General features: G+C 39.1%; 1 long non-coding RNA gene across 2 annotated transcripts; it reads right to left on the reverse strand.

Annotated features, from left to right (window-relative positions):
• Positions 1 to 2,551: 2,551 nt before the first annotated feature.
• LOC108506490 lies at positions 2,552 to 12,589 on the reverse strand. 2 transcript variants are annotated; one of them, XR_001877779.1, is made up of 4 exons: positions 12,446 to 12,589; positions 5,742 to 5,862; positions 4,361 to 4,526; positions 2,552 to 3,851 (listed from the first exon to the last, which is right to left on the reverse strand). It is a non-coding gene; the product is annotated as an uncharacterized LOC108506490 (long non-coding RNA). The 2 variants fall into 2 exon arrangements; XR_001877780.1 differs by lacking the exon at positions 4,361 to 4,526.
• Between the last annotated feature and the right edge of the window lie 3,851 nt (positions 12,590 to 16,440).

Below are 16,440 nucleotides of genomic sequence, written 5' to 3' on the forward strand. Positions count from 1 at the left end.
ACAGGGAAGTTTTCTTGTTGGAAATCAAACTGCTTTGTACTAAGCAAAGAAATACTAATTGTTTTACAAGTGGACTTTTCAGGGGGAAATTAAGTATCTTCAATGGAAGGACAGGGTTAATTTTTGCAGTAGTCAGGAGAGGGCATGACAAGGACATGAAGGTTATTCTCTACCACCTCATGTCATTTTCTGGGGATGAGGGAAGGGCTCTCTTCCAGATCACGTAGCGTGGTAGAGGGAGTGGTTGGGTATTTTGGGGGGTTTCTGCAGGGTGAGCAACGTGTGAGTCATTCACCTCTTTTCTTGAACATCCTGTTATTGGTACTGCTGCTGTTAGTTTGTTTCTTATTTCATTGCTGTTTCCAGTAAATTGTTCTTATCTCAACCCGTAATCTTTACCTTCTGTGCCTCCAGTTCTCCTCTCCACCCCGCTGCAGGGGAAGGGGAAAGGGAAGTGGGGAGTGAGAAAGCGGCACACACATGGTTTGGAGTGTTTCAGTGGGAAAATTAAATTGGGGAATATCACTCATAAACCACAACAACGTGTCATAATATACGTTGATAGGAGTAGTATAAATACAAGCCAGCATATTTAACATAAGAACAAAAACTTTTGGTGCTTAAATCTCTGTTCATATTTTTTTCTGAGACAGTTGTGTTTTAATTGCTTTTACTGTAGGAATGCCCATAAAGTATTGTTCTTCCTTGATTTCATTTTTTAAATTTACTCTTGATTTTTTCTCCTCTTTACACAAAACAGGTAAATTAACATGCTAACAAAGAAAGTTATTATCCTTAACCATTCTTTTTTATTGAGAGGCTGCATAATACCTGAGCAACTTTTTTTTTTATTTATAGATATTGTATATAATTTTTCATTTGTATGTCTGTATGTATGTATATTTGTATATCTATATATATACAATTTTTAAAAAATATATGCTATTTTTTAAAAAAAAGAGGACTTTCATTGTTGCCTTAAGGGATTAGGTAGCATTGAATTATAGAATTATGATCTGTGTTTGAAATATAGGCGAGTGGCAGCAGTGTAAATCATAATATGTTTATTAAGTCCGTGCAGTTAAATTAGTATACAGTCAATGAAATTGAAATCAGAACTAGGTTCAGCCTATACATCATTTTTTATATCCTTTCACCATTATTTTTAATTTCTTATCTAGACCCATCAAAGGCAGTTTTGTGACTGCTTATTGAACGTAACAACGAGGGCTTTCTGGGCACTGATATAACAAAATTGGTAATTGAGTACACCAAAAATATGAACAGCTACGTATGTTGTGTATTAGGGACTAAAGTAAAGAGCTGAATGAAACCTTAGAATAATTTTATAATGTAATAGTCTAAGAAATGGCTTAAATTCTCCCTTCAGAGGTCTGGCATGTTGTATGGGTATTGCATAAGTTATAATAGAAATGTAATATAACCACATGCGGTTTAGTGGAGCTTTATTATAGGTGAAGCATTTTGTGATCCACTGCCAGGTGTGGGATCTATACCACTAGGCACAGCATATGCAATCCTGAGTGGTGCTATCCAGATAAAAGTTGATTTTGAGATTTGCTTTTATATTCTCATTATCCTGATCTGATTGGTAATAAATCAAACTAATTTCCCCAAGTGTGAACTGTTTTTCCTCTGATGGTAAGTGGTGACTGATCTCTTCCTGCCCTTATCTTGAGCCACAGGCCTTTTGTTTTACTTTTGCTCCCTTGTCCAGCTGAGGAGGGGAGTGAGAGAATGGCTTTGGTGGGTGTCTGGTGTCTAGTTAGGGTCAATTCACACCAGTGCATTTAGACTGCATTTTTTAATCTGGTTGGTGATTCTGGAGGAGGGTGTGTATTACACTTAATTTAAAAATAAGGATTGGAACTATTAGGTATTGCACTCTTTACACTGATAACTCCTCACTTATTTATGCAGGCTCGATCTGCTGTCACTCAGGTAATGCACTTGGCTCTAAATTCAGAGACTCAGTCAACTGAGCTAGAACTCTAGTAAATGAACCTTTAACAGTGAGGCTCAGGAAGCAGTAATTTTGAAAAAGTATATATACATTTAAATATGGTGCACAAATTTTCTTGCTATACCCTGTGTATAATGAATTAGTGCGAAGTCTAAAAATATTTTATTTTTTTTTAGTAGACCTTTAAGACTGCAACTTCTCTCCATCTATTAGACTTACTCTCTGGAGCAAGGTTCTATCAGCTTCCCAAAGTCCTGTTACAATACATAGAGTCTTTGAAGATACTTTTTATGGTAATTAGAATTTCTTACAACCAAAAATCTTGAGAGAAAGATAAATTTCTACTGGTTGTCCTGTAGATTTTCTGTTTCTCCATGTTTTTTATTAGTTTATAAGGTATTTATAACTTTGCTCTTTGAAAAGAGAGATTTCTGACCATTATAACCAGTTGCACTAGGTGATCCTTGTATGTCCCTTCCAACTGTTTCTATTCTATAACCATGTCTTTATTATGTACTAAAGACCTTAAGTCACAAGTGAAATTTTTGTCCTTCTCAGGGTGTCTTGGGTTAAAGACAATGTACACTAGGAGGTAGTACCTCCAATGAAATAGAGACCCCTAGCTCCCAGACTTATTGCTGATTTGAAAATATGAGACTTTCGAGCAACGTATAGAAAAAAGATAACAGTTTACTAAAAACAAGGAACAAAACAGAACAAAAGCAACATCCACACAATAACAGAGAAAAATGTCACCCAGAAATCACTCTTTTCACTTCTGTGTCACTGAGGCAACAATGCAGTCCCAGCACAGTCACGGAGTTACAATGGAGTTGGAGTGGAATTGCCGCCGTGCCAGACAGATGACACATGGAGAGGTGCACAAAGGAGGTTCCCAGTTCTTTCCAATTGGCTGTAGTGATGATAGGGGGGTGCCTAGGCAGTGCAGACAAAAAATGGCAGAAAGCACCAGGGGTCTAAAAACAGCACAGTCCTGGTGTCTGGTGAGCAGGATGGGACACCCTGGCCCAGCAGTCGGCAGCAGAGGAACACGGGAGGGTGGCGGCTGGTAGTGAAAGCACTGGTATGTGGAGCAAAGCCACAGGCAGGAGCATAGGGGCTCATCAACTCAACTGCCATCCCAGAATAAAGAGAGGCAGCAGTTTCTTCTTGGCTGCAGCTGTGCCAACAGCTTTGGAGATCTGTGCGTGGGCAGCGACGCTCACCACACACAAAGGGAATTCCCCCAGGTTCCGTGGCAGCAGTGAGAGTGCCACTGATATGCAGCGCAACACCGGCGATGGGTGTGCAGGGCAACACAAACTCTATGTAGCAAGGTATGGCAGGCAGTGGTAGGAGGCTGGCTGGGTCCCGTGGCGGGGAGAGCAAGACGACAGTGGCCACGGTCCCAAGAGGTGGCTGCTCATTCTTGACTGCCGTGCGGGAACAAAGAGAGCCTGTCCCTGTCCTGCCAACTGTTCTCATCCCCTCCAAACTCCCACGGGACCTCCCGCAATAGGGCCATCTCCCATCACTCCCCCTGTTCGCTCTCTGTGGCTGGTCCCTTGGCAGCAGCTGGACCACACACCACTATGTGTGGTGGCATGGGGAAATTCAAGAAGAGAATTTATACCCAGGGAAAATAGTAGGAGTTTTCCAGCTTGTGTTTGATATAACTGGTGATCCTCATATATCCGTGACACTTTTCTTAATTACAAGAAAAAAGAATTCAGTTCCACATTTGTTGCTTTTTAAATTATATAATATTTGAACATTCCCAGATAGAATTCAATGAATAATAGGCTGAGGTTTTCCTATATCTGCAGTGGAGCTTTTTTGATGTTCTGCACATTATCTGTAAAAAAACCTGTTGAAATGAAGAATAGGATCAGTTATAGTTTTGGCGGTATTTCTAGATTTCAAAACTATGGGAGTCAACATCCATAAATGATAAGGAACTGTCCAGCAAGCAAAAGTGTAATTAGCTAAACTATATTTTAAACACCTTAAAGAGAAGATATATAAATACCATTTCAGTCATACAACCTAATGCATTCAAAATTCTCTTGGGATGAATGACTCCTATGGTGAAAGTGGTGTTTCACAAGGATTTTTGATCTTTTCTTTCCAAACATAAATTGCTCAGTATTTTTGTCAGTCTTTGCTATACAAACAGAAGTTTTATTTTCTATGGGTATTTGCAATAATTTTATTTGTGTTTGTGGATATTTGTAATTATTTGACTTTCTTTTGTGTATAGTGATGTTTTGGACTTTTCTATTATTGTCCATAGAATGATTTCAGTGAGTAGTTTTCCACATAAATTTGTGAGATTTCTGTATACCAGAAAGATTCTTACAGATAGCACTAACTCACCTAAATAAGCAAAGGAAGAGTCCTTAAGGAAGGGAAAGAAATGAACAATTTTGGTTTCAATTATATTTTTGTCCTCCCTTTGACCTAAAATCTGCTTGAATCCAAAATATTAGTAGCATGCACATTCTGCTTCCCAGTATTTTCTTCAACAGTTGGAATGAATTATCTGCTTGATCAAGGGCAAAATGAAAGGAATATTATTACAATATTTGGTGATGACAAACTATTAAATTACATAAATGAAACCAGTGTTGTCTACTTGGAATGCCTATTTTTAAGCTTCCTTTCGAAATCCAGAGATCTAGGTAAAAATATGCTGCAATTTTAGAAGTGCTGAGGTCAATCTCAGCTGCAATTAAATAGAACAAAAAATCAACATAGAAATTGATGATTTATGAATGTGCCTTTACGACATTCATGTATTGGGGTTGAGATATTTGAAAATGCTGGATAGTATTCCATTACTACTGCTTATAAAAGTGATAAATTAGACACCTCATTTTCAAAAAAGCCCATTGAAAGTTAATGAGATATACGTTGTGAAGTACCCAGTTTCTTTTAGAAGACGCCTTCTTTTAGTTAATAAGTTCTTAAATGTCACTGAAAAGCACTGTCACATTTTGGCTTTAATCCAGCTTTACTGGTATGTATTTGTTTTATTAAGACAAAACCAATATGTTTTCAAATTCACAGGCTAAGAACATAATATTTATTTTTTTTCAATTGATAAATTGAATAACTAAGTACCTGATTTTCAATTCATATTTTTAATAACATGATGATAAAATTAAATAGTTCCATTCCTTTTCTATGTGTCAGTTTTCAGTTCAATGAACTATCATATGTTGAGGCAAGATTGTTTGATTATAATTATGTGGCATTCTTGAAAACATTTCACTCAGTATGATGTCATTAGAACTGATAAATCAATCAAAGTGACTGAACAGCTTCTACTGATCTTTTTTTGACCTGATCAGCTCTGAAATGTAAACCATATGGATCACAAATCCCATATCACTACATACTGAGAAATCAGTAAAAAAAAAACCAAACTAATGAATGACGTGTCCAACTGGAAAATGTATAGATAACCTTTTAAACTCGGATGATAAATATCACTGACAAGTTCAGCATGACTTGTGAAGGTTAGCATAAAGCACTATGCTTCACTTGAAAGAGAAGAAAGAATCCTTGCATGCTCTCTTGTAAAATGAATTAACAAAATAAATTACAGAATAGCAAAAGAAAGGTTAATGACTGAGGAAATCTGACTGACAAATACAGGGAGCATAAATAAGAAAAATATGAGTCTTACAAGCATTGTATTAAGCTAGGTAAAAGAATAAGGAAAGAGTCAGTTTTATTTTTCTCTGTAACTAACTTGGTCTCGAGAACCTTCTTTGAAATGCAAAAGTCTCTGTTACTGTTTTACTTTTATTTCAGCTCCCAGGGGAGGTGTTGATCACTCTTTCCAAACGCATCCTCGACATTTGCACATAAACCTGTTAGAATAGGAAACAAGTAAGTATGAAGTCACAGCTCCACTGAAAAAACTTTCTCTTCAGTAGTATCAAGAAATTTTCTTTGTGATGTGTGGCTGTGCAAGTAAATTAGCATTTGTAAGTGTAAAAGTCCAAAGATATGAAAGCAAAAAGAGTCTCTTATTTGTTTAATTTGCCTGCTAATTTGTAGATTCAGGCAGATGGAGCTCTGTGTATGAAAACATTCCATAAGAGGCTGCTCAAGAACTCAGCATATCCAATAGATACAAATTAAAGACAATTTAATTGTATTTCCCTTAAGTATGAAGAAGACTTTCAGCATTTTATCCTCTTTGTAATGGCTCCAATAAAGCTAGACGATCCCAGATATGGAGGTAGAAACTGGAATAGTTTATTGAACACGCAAAACGTTTATTTAAGGGTCTCGGGGGCTTAATATGCTAATAAGGAGACCAGTTTATGCCAACTAGGGTATTCCACAACCCATTAGCATTCCAGTAGGAGGGGCGACATAAGGGGAAAAAGGGATTTACATTTCTCTGATCCAGTATTTACATCTGGGGGAAAAAGGATTGATAGTTCCAGCAATCAGGATTACACCAAGGAAGGATGGTCAGCTTTTCCCGAAATAAGGATTACACAGGGTGGGAAGAAAACAATGGGGCTTTTGCATGAACTGATAGCATCACAGCAGAGTCTCTCCATATCCTACTGGGGGAGACAGGACAGTCCACATGAATGAATGTCAATGGATCTTGTCTGGTCTTTTAGATGGTGGGTTTTTCCTCGGCCCCTGTGGCCCAAGGCTTTCTGTTTAAACTCAGCATTTCCTTTTCTGCTGATATCCAAATTTTGGACTGCAACACTCTTAAGTATTATTCATAGATGTTTACACAGGATGCCATTCACAAATGAAATGAGGCAAGATGTATTCATCTTGTTAGGTCTGCTGTTGATAGAAAAAGGAAGGAAAAAAAGAAACTAAAGAAAAGAATTAAAAGGAAGCAGCTCTTTGTGAGGCCTGATTTCACTCACAAGCCTGAATGGGCTTATTGACCAGCCTCACCTGAAAACGCCCACAAGCCCAGCTCAATCTTTGTCTGAAGGGTAGAGCTGTCTTCAGCCCTGTCTCTGGCCCCATCACCAACAGCTCCTGACAGGACTTTCTCTGGACTTGGTTCACTGCTGATGACGGGCCCTCTTACCATCACTGTGCTCTACATCACTGTGTTCAGACCCTGTGGATGGTGCCCCATTTGTGAGGGTACAGCCAGCATGGGGGTCTCCCTCAGCTCTTGGCTCCCCAGCCCTAAGAAAGCAGCTGGTTCTTGCTGTGCCCTGACAGCAACACTTGTCAGCACAATGCTTGGTGATGAGTTCATCCTGTCACAGCCAAAACTTTCAGGCCCACCAGCTTTCCCTTTGATCTCCTCCCTTAACTGAATATATCTATCAAGTCTACAAAACTGACACACAGCTATCAGATTCATAACCTTGAAAGAAAAAAGAAATAGCTCTTGTATGAAACCAAGGATGAAAACAAGAACGTTCTGTCATATTGGACTTGTAAATACAATAATAGACCCCTTGCAGAACAGAGGAAAACAAAAACATATGCCATTTTCTAAAGTTAATTTTATACACAAATATTCTTAAAGTTACACTGTTACCAAAATAAGATGGTAAAAAAAAAAAAGCATGGACTTCATTGGAGCCATAATTTCACTCCAAATCATTATATTTCAGATGTCTGTGTTAAAGAGATCCTGCACTATTTTGACATCAGTAGGGAAGTTTCTACATTACCTGTTATTGTGCTCCTACTTAGATCTCATTTCTTCTGTATTTACTAGTTATGTTGGTGAGACACCTAGAGATCCTCAAGTAATCAAAACTTATGTTATATAGTTATATAGTAAATGATAGTTTCCACTCCAGTGAATTTATAAACAAAATGTTGTTTATAGATAGAGATAGAGCAGATGAGGAGCCAAAAGATGAATGTATCTGTTATAATGGAGTGATTCAGTTTAGTTAAGCTGGCTTTTCTATATGAATTATTTTGTATCTTAGAAACTGGGAGAATTTTCAAAATGATACAGCAGATGAATTCAAAGTTAATTTGTAATGACATAATGATGCGGTTCTGGGGATTTTAATCAATGTTTTCTCAGATAGACCAGGAGTACCCATAAGGGGTGCTAATAAGAAAAGCGTTCCTGAGGCTGATAAGATTTTTTTAAAATATTGAAGATAATACCAAAATTGGTATTGATATATTGGAATATTCCACTTTGACATGTAACTAGGTGTTTAAAAATCACTAGATCTAATAATCCAGATATCACAACAAATGCATACTTGCCTCTGTTGTTGGCAGGAGTTTGATTACTTGCACCTTCCACTGAAGAAAAGTTTAGAGTGTTCTATTAATTATTGATAAATATGTAATAATACTTAGATATACGATGTTTGCAGAATAGTAATAATTAATGAAAAGATGAAGCCCATAACTCTTTAATAACCTTGGGCATATTTAACAGTAAAAGAAACAGAACAACCTGAAGTCTAGACCTGAGAACAGACAGTTCTATTACCGTGACTTAACATCACTAAAATTCAAAGAGGGATAGGCTGTAAATACAAGGCTCATGAAATAGGATGTACAGACTAATATTACTTTGGTGTTATCAAAAACCAAACAAAATACACACTATTAAAATCAATAATGATTTCAAAACACACAAGGAAAGTAATTAATGTCAAATATTTCCGGTGTAACCAGTAAATAATACCAGTATCTAATCAGAGTACTTTTCCAGATATACATTTCAGAAGGGCCTAATTTGGGTTTATGGAAAATGTGATCATCAATTAATCAGTTGTGTATTAAACTGTGATTCAGTCCTTCCCTAGATGCCAACAGCTAGACTTTGCAATGTAAATGAAGACTTTCAACATAGTTTTTATCTGCAAATTAACTTCATAGGTCATGTTTTATAGTTGTGCTTCATATCTTGAGAAATGTCTCTATATCTTATCAGCAACTGATAGAATTCTGCCAGTCTTAGTATGTAATACTGTCTCAATTTAATGAGACTGAAGTGTTTGCTAAGGAGGATGAGTTATGAGAAAGACCAAGCTCCTCCCTCTAAGGAATTGTAAATCCAAAATTAAGAGGCTCTAGTTGAGGAAATAGTGAGAAAGAAAAGATAACAGCCCTTTATTAAAAGATATAGGTGTATAGGCAGAACAACAAAAGAATACAAAAAAAAAGCTAAACAACAATCCTGTACCCAAGGTTCCCTCCAAAAACAGTTCAGTACTTTTTTGCCTTTTGGTGCAATTCTAACCACGGTCAGCAGGGGATGGTGTTGGATCACTGGAGGAGCAGCCTGCAGTTGCTGGGTGTTGGCCAGCAGGGGGCGCGGTTGGGCTTTGGCGGACACCGCGTGGGGGCCCCGGTGTGCGGGAGAAGCCGAAGTGGAGATTCCCCCACACCGAGAAGGGGAAGGGAAAAAGGGGAAAAAAAGGGTTTTTCCTATGGACTCATGCTGTCAGTGGTTGGATCTGGCTGGGATTACCTCCCTTTGTCAATGCATATAAATCGCTGCCAACACGGGAATGGAGGAGGGAAGGGACGGCCTCTTCCTCAAAGGTTCCTCCGCAGATGGCCCTGGCTTTCTCTGACGAAATCTGAGCAGGTCTGGGCTGCGGGCTGAACAGGGTGTGGGAGAACAAAGGCAGATCGGGGCCAAAGGCAGCCAGATGACCCAGCCAAAAACAAAATGAACCCTGGAGCTCTTCTTTTCCCACACACTCTCCCTGAATCAGGGCAAAAGTAAAGTGCCGATGCTGTTTCCCGAGGAGAAAGGAAAAAACCTTCCCCCCACCCCCCAGTCTTCTGGAGGCCATTAGCTTGGAATGTGGGTCTGCTGGCTAGTTCTTTTGTGTGTGTGAATCGCCCTCCCCCTCCCTCGTTCAACACCTTTTCTTTCACCATAGTGCAGGGGAAAAAAGATTTCAAACTGGGTTTTTTAGAACAAGTAAACTTATGTCAAATACTTACTTCAGAGACTTCACTGACTTAGCAAGCATTAGCGCATTATATTGGATATCTAATTTAATGTGAAATTTAGAGTTTTTAGGAAACAACGGCTTCCGCCTGAATTTACCTCTGTAAAAATACTCTATGTTCTGATTTTATTTATTTTTAACCCTTGGCCTCGTGTAATTGAGAAGTGTCTTCCTCTGGTAGATGGTCAAACTAAGAAATAAAATGAAGGAAACCCCCTCCCCCAAAATTTGGTGTAAAAATGATTTTTTTTACCTGAAACTTTGCGATAATCTCTTTCAATTAAAAAGGAAAAACCTTACTGCTCTTTCTGTATTGTATACGCTCCAACTAAAATCTAAATCAGTCATTGACTGAACTATACAAGGTGGAATCCTTTTAGATTTCATATTTGTAATGTTCTTTTGTTTTCTGTTTTCCCACACTATGACAACTTCATAAACCTGTGATTAATTCTCTACATATGGTTTACACAGAGTTTTTTAGTCTTTATTAAAATTGATATATCACAGAATTAGAAGCCATCCTGTGAATCTGTTTAGATCTGAAGAATAAATCTGTACGTGAAGCTGTTCATGTTTCACAGAATCACAGAATATTCTGAGTTGGAAGGGACTCACAATTATCCTCAAGTACAACTCCTAAGCGAAAGGCCCATACAGGGTTCAAAACCCTCAACCTTGGCATTATTAGTACTATGCTCTACCCAACTGAGCTAATCTCATCATCTACAGGATAATGAATCAATATGGGAATTTATTTTAAATCAATGGTGCCTTAGCCAATATAATCGACCCAGTAACAACATTTAAATTGACCCAGCTAATCTGATCTACATGCAGCATTCCTATGCTCTGCAATGGAATTATCATAGATTTTACAGAATGGCAGCAAAGATGATGACATTAAGAAACTGACCATTCAATAGAGTCCCTTTGCAACGGACTGGAAATAGGTTTTATTGGTCATAATAAACATTACATGTATAATGTTTGATAGCTGCATAAGCTGAAATGGCCATTAAACTTTTCCAATGCTGTATCCTAGGTTCATCAGTATGAAGATCTTCCTTTCATCAATGTCATGGTCATGCATGTCATGCTCTATAAACTTCTTATTTCTGGAGAGAAACTGTTTCTGTCAGACACATTTTGTGTCATTCTCCATGTCTCATATCACTGAAATACAAAGAATTAGCCACCAAGCTTCTTAGTTCATAAAATTTTAGACTTTTAGACTTTAGAATTTCTGAGAATCATTTTGCTGTTGGCAGATGTCCTCTATGGGTCATAAAAGAAATTCTTAATATTTTTATTTTGGTGGTGGTAGTGAAATAATAAATATGTATACATATTGATTGGGAAATAAAAAAAACATAAGAACCCTTTGCTTCCTCTCCCTCTTTTTCCTCCCTGCCCTATCACAGTGTTTCAAAGAAATTAACTTTTCTGAAGTGAAAGAATAAGATGACTTTGTTACTTTTAGACATGGACAGTAGATTCATGAAAACTGAAAATCATTATTTTTATTATACACTTAAATAGTTTTGTCTAGTGCATTTAAGTGCCTAGTTTTATGAATGAAAGAATTCACAAAGCAGATGATTCAGAAGAAATAAGGGGAATCCTTTTATTGAAAAATTTTACTTATTCCATATTAGTTGATACCAATGCTTTTATCTGCTTTTATGAGTGATGTTATTTCAGACTGAGCCATTTTTTTACTCAAGGGGTGATAAACTTGTACAGCATCAGCATCAGCATCAGCATGCTGTACAAAATATTGTACAGCATCAGCATCAGCTTTGCTGTTTGGGATGCATAGAAAAATCACCTAGCCTATGAGGACCAGCCTGAATTCAATAGGGTTCTAACTCTGTATAGATAGGTTAAGGGAGAAGAAAGAACACTCTCTGAAAACATTCATCTTGATATTCTCATCATTGTACTGTAGCTGGTATGCACGTTATACCTTATTCAAATCTATTTTGCCAGCAAAGAGAAAGAGCTGCAATTTTCCTTTTTATTCCACTACAATAATTTTTCCATGTAGTCTGTGAAGCTCCCCCCCCGCCCCATCCAAGTTTAGACAAGCAAAGAGAGTAATATGTCACTGTAAAGCCCTGGATCAAAACAACAAGTCATCTAGCCATTTCACTTTTATTTAAGAATCCAAGAGTTCCCAATGAACTTTTGCAGAGCCTTTAGTTCTTTAATACCTTGTGTTCACATAAAGAGAAAAAACCATGCACTTTTTCCCAAGAGGCTTTTCTAATTTAGTGAGACGACAGACATTTTGACAAAAGGTTCACAGGAGTAACACACAACCAAGGAGAAGCAGCAGCATTTCACTAAAGTACCCAGCAAACACCAATCCCATACAACTTAGTAAAATACCCACAAGAGATCAGGGAAAAAGTAAAGAAAGGAAGATATTAAGAAAAGAAAGAAGGAGTAAAGAAAGAGGTTAGAATAAGAGAATTGCATAGCTAGTGCTGAAAGGTCTTACGGAAATCCAGAACTTCACATGGTGATTGCAGGTCCTGTCGAAAAGGCAAAATAGAGCCCTTGTTCTCCTCTATTTATGTGCCTTGGCTACTGTGGTCATCCCTCCCAGGCAAGATATCTGGCTCAACTGAGCACTCAGTGCCCTCCAGGCCAGAGTGAGGGTTGCTGTAGCCAACCAGAGGATCCAGGGGGTGTGGTGTGGGTGAGCTACCAGGCAGACCTTTTGATTGACAGGCTCTGCCACATGGCTTCCGATACAGGCCACTTGCCTTCCGTGGAAGGCCTTACCATGAGGACTCTGACATGACCCCTGCCCCGACACACACAAGTTGATTGATTTGACCCAATAATCAAATAATCCATTGAGATGCTAAACCAGTCTCTTACAGTCACTCAGTCCCTTGTTGATATAGTGTACCAAAATCTTAACTATTTTTGAGTTCTTATTTGTGCAAAGGTCACTTTACAACATTTCATTGTTTCAGGGCTGTTTTAATACCCACAGGACCTTCTCTAGTTCCTTTTTATTAATCATTAAACTCTTTGTAGTTGTGAAATTGCTTGGTTTGGATGCTGGTCTGTGACATGCAGCACAGAAATCCTGTCTGCAATACACTGGAAAAAATAATTCAAGAGAAGTCAATACATCTTCATTGTATTGATTTAGCATTGTGAACTTCAAACCTTTAGCAGGAGAGATTATAGATAGTTAAGGAAGTTATCGCAGAATCATAGAATGGTTTAGGTTGGAAGGGACCTTAAAGATCACCTGGTTTCAATGGGGGATTGCCATGGGCAGAGACACCTTCCATGAGACCAGGTTGCTCAGAGCCCTGTCCAACCTGGCCTTGAACACTGCCAGGGATGGGGCATCCACAGCTTCTCTGGGCAACTTGTTCCAGGAAAGAATTTTTTCCTAATATCTAATCTAAATCTGCCCTTTTTCAGTTTGAATCCATTCCCCCTTGTCCTGTCACTATACGCTCTTGTAAAAAGTCCCTCTCCATCTTTCTTGTAGGCTTCCTTCAGGACCTGGAAGGCTGCAAAGTTATATTTAAATTGTCAAAAAAATTCTTTCAGTTTTTGGCTCCAGCTGAATTCCATGCTTTCTGGGATTCTCACAAAGCAGAAACTTCTGTCTGTAAGACATGTCCTTCTATCTACACATCTGCTGATTTCAAGGACAGTTTTTGTCTTGAGTATTTTGAACTCAGAATTTGCCCAGCAAGGTAACTTTGAAATCAAATCTGAACAAGCCACATAATGCTCAATTTAGTGGAATTTTTGCTTTCTTTGTCATTAGAGATGTTGAACAAGTTCCATATCTCTTGACAAAATACATGGTTCCCACTTTCCACCCTTCTTTCATAACTGGAAATTTCCTTATAAAATTTAATGCTAGCTTTGTTAAGTGCTGGCCAGTTCTTAGGAGGCAATATGTCACTCCTGGCTTTAAATGTTTATGTTTTTCATTATGGCTACTCAAATGCATTTTTGGAATATCAGTCTGCTTCTATTAGATGCATTTTACTGAATTTAGATGGGTCACTTAAAAGCAACAGATACCGTCTCCATTGGTTGGTGTCCTCAGATGCTCAGGTTATTCACTTCAGGTTTTCTAAAGAGTACTTTCAAATTGCTTACAAAGGCTTAATGTGCTATAGTGGTTTGGACCTTGTTTTCCCCCAGAGGCTAAGAAAAATGGTAAAACCCCCAAGGGGTGGAAACCCCTGGAAGTTTTGAAGTTTTGTCCAATGGGCGCTCCTGCAAAATGTAAACATTCCACAAGCTGACCGGAAGAGAAGAGTTGTAGTTTGGTTGTTGCAGGAGAGGTGGCCATGTTGTAGAGCCACGAGGAAGGGACTCGGAGCCCCTTGGGCCTCTGTGGTCCCCCAGCCCCTGGCTGGGGGGGGACTGCAGAGACTTGGAACAGTGTTAAGCTGGACTATGTGTCTGTAGCTATGAAGGCTGGGAGTTTTCTCTCCACCGTGGGCAGCGGCCGGAGTAGCAGCAGCCAGGACTGACTGGAGGAAAAGCGGCGGCGCAGAGCCAAGAGATAAGGGAGCAGTAAACAAAACATGCAGCAAAGCAGACAGAACTTCTGCAAGCTGAAAGAGAACCAGCAGCTGAGAGACAGAGTTTTTGGGGGTAAGAACTGAACCAGACCTCCCCCAAACTCCTCCGAGAAAGGAGGAGTAGATGGACTCCTATTTGAGAGGAGCCTTGGAGTACAGCAGCACCAGAGAGAGAGAGGAGCTGAGAAGCTGGACCGGGACGGAGAGGAATGCGGAGAGGGTGACCTTGGGGACCCTCCCTTGCTGCAAGCTACAAAGAAGCTCACAGCCTGAGGCAGGGCACAGAGGCCCTGCAAGGAGCTTGAATCTTCTGAAGATACCAGACCGTCACGAAGCCCCTGTGCTCGTGATATGACCGTGGTGGAACGACCTTGTCTGGGGTGACGTAGTCCACGGAGGAAGACCCCTCGCTTGGTGGTGACGGGGCCGAGGGAGCTTGGATACCTCCCTCATGAGTGCTGGCAGAGATCCAGCTATCAACTGCTGCGTGGAAGACACAGAGAACCTGCTGCTGTAGAAGATACTCCTGCTTTGAGACTGGAAAGGCATCTGTCCTTCTTCCCTCCTGGACTTTTATTTGGAGGGGAGAAGAGATCTGATCCATTGTAAATACTATATGTCATGGTAGAGTGTAACGGCATGGACCTTGTATAACAAGGAATAATGATGCTCTCATGCGATGGTTTGGTCGAAGAGAGTTTATTCAAAACTCGCGCTCGCTTTTATCCTTACATGTCATGTGACTTTCTTAACCAACCAGTTTACTAGTTCTGGGGCATGCTCCTTGGGCTCTGCACCTGGGCACATCCCCTGTGCCCCCAGACACGCCTCCCATAGTAGAGATAGTTGTGATTGTGTGTATAATGTGTTATAATATTTATTTATATAGTCATTGTAATATATTCCCTTTCCTCCATTTGGAGTCTGGTGTGTTTTGTCTGGAAAAACCCATCTCACATTAGGTTGAGATGTGGGAGGGGGCTTAGACTAGGGAATAAGATTTTTTGGGGCTATCTCAAACCATGACACATGCTCACATTCAGAATCTTTCTGATTTTGTTTTTGTTTTTTTTCTTTTCCTTCCCCCCCACCCCTGCCCCACTTCATACTGGAAAAAGAATTCTTGGCAGTTGTTGAAAAATACAGAGACTGAAGCAAAGCTGTCATTTTTCATTGTTTAGATTAAATATAATCTCAAATTAGTTTTTTAATGAGCTCATCTGATAAAACCATGCATTTTTCGTTAAAGTTATGCCATGATTATATATAAAAAGTGGAAGTAAAGGAATAATGTGACTGATATAATTGCAATGATTTCTGCTTTCAATGTTTTTATTAATAAAATTTTTAAAGTCGTACTTTCAGTCACCTTTAAGGATTCTAATTAGTAGTGCATATTAATATTTCAAAGGTACTTTGTAATTTGATTAGAAAATAGAACTGTGCAATACCAGGTACAAAGCCCTCTACTCAGCACTGATGGTCAAACCCTTCTAACAGATAAAACCTCCATTCTGAATTGATGGTCTGAACACTTTCAGACTCTCTTCAGTACCAACCGTGTAGTCCAAGACTCAGCAATTCAGTCCATCACACAACAACCAGTAAAGTATGAACTGGACACTGCCCCCACTTTGGGAGAAACCCTCAAGGCCATACATCAGGTGAAAATCGGCAAGGCAGCTGGGGTTGATGGAATTCCACCTAAAGTTTGGAAACATGGGGGCCTTGCACTCCACACCAAATTTCACGAGTTTGTGGTGCGCTGTTGGGAGCTCGGTGAACTACCATCAGACCTCCGTGATGCAGTCATCATCACCTTGTATAAGAAGAAAGGTACTAAATCAGATTGCTCAAACTATCGTGGTATTACTCTGCTCTCCATTGCTGGCGAAATCCTGGCAAGAACACTCTTGAACAG

Source organism: Lepidothrix coronata, unplaced genomic scaffold (assembly GCF_001604755.1).
Source record: "Lepidothrix coronata isolate B3197 unplaced genomic scaffold, Lepidothrix_coronata-1.0 Scaffold216, whole genome shotgun sequence".
NCBI classification, from domain to species: Eukaryota; Metazoa; Chordata; class Aves; order Passeriformes; family Pipridae; genus Lepidothrix; species Lepidothrix coronata.